Raw genomic sequence first — 1,065 nt, forward strand, 5'->3', positions numbered from 1 at the left:
AATCATCCACTGCAGAAATGGCAAGATATGACCACAGATGATTTGACGGCAAACAAAAAACAAGAAAAATGAAGTCCAGTAGCATTAAGATTATGTATTATTAGTGCTGAGTGAGCCATTGAGCTGCACTGTGTCGATTTAGAGGGATAACTGAATATGGGCACTTTTGAGACAGTTTAGTGAATTTTTACTCTTAACTGTCCTTTACATGAGCATTCAAAAATTTTTGGGTTGTAATGGGCAGTTATATCAGCCAGACATATAAGGTGCAGTAGAATTTCTGCAGAATTTTGCAGGCAAAAATCATTGATTGTAAATTGTCTATAGTGTAGCGGTGTGTGAAGCACAGTTCACGCAGAAGTCACTTTCAAACCAAGCAGCTTTCTGTTGGTTGTAGTGAATTTGCGAAAAGCTTGAACCTCCTGCAAAATCTGCTTGGGGAAATCTTTGGTCCTCACATGAAAATTCATGGTTGTGTCTGGATTCCTGGCTGGATTTCATCTGTAACTACATCTTAATACAGCAGTTGTTTAACTTATATGTTTGACATGAGTAATATTGTGAAATATTATTACAGTTTAAAATAACTGTTTTCAATTTGAATGCTTTACAATGTAATTTATTCTTGTGATGCCAAAGCTGAATTTTCAGCATCATCACTTCACTCTTCAGTGTCACGTGATCCAACAGAAATAATTCTAATGTGATGATATGCTGCTCAAGAAACATTTCTTATTATTTGAGATGTTTGACGTAAACCCTTCCCTGCTTCCCGACTTGTCACGTGGCCGCTCAGCACTAAGTTTTATGCAATAGGAATATCTCTGTTTTTCTACCATTTTGAAGACTTCAGATCACGAGGACCCAGTTAAACAGGTAATACAAAGTTAGCCCTAACAGTCTGAAGTGCTTTGCTAGCAGAGAACGAAAGCAGCGTGTCAGTCCAATAAGACCCAGACCACAGTAACACATTGCCAACTGCCTTCGGGTGACCATAAGAAAAGTTCTTCATAATGAAGGGTTGAATGAAACTAAATATTTTAGGGTTCTTCATTTTCTGTCTCT

Source organism: Sinocyclocheilus grahami, unplaced genomic scaffold, assembly GCF_001515645.1.
Source record: "Sinocyclocheilus grahami isolate Dianchi unplaced genomic scaffold, SAMN03320097.WGS_v1.1 scaffold4104.1, whole genome shotgun sequence".
NCBI lineage: Eukaryota > Metazoa > Chordata > Actinopteri > Cypriniformes > Cyprinidae > Sinocyclocheilus > Sinocyclocheilus grahami.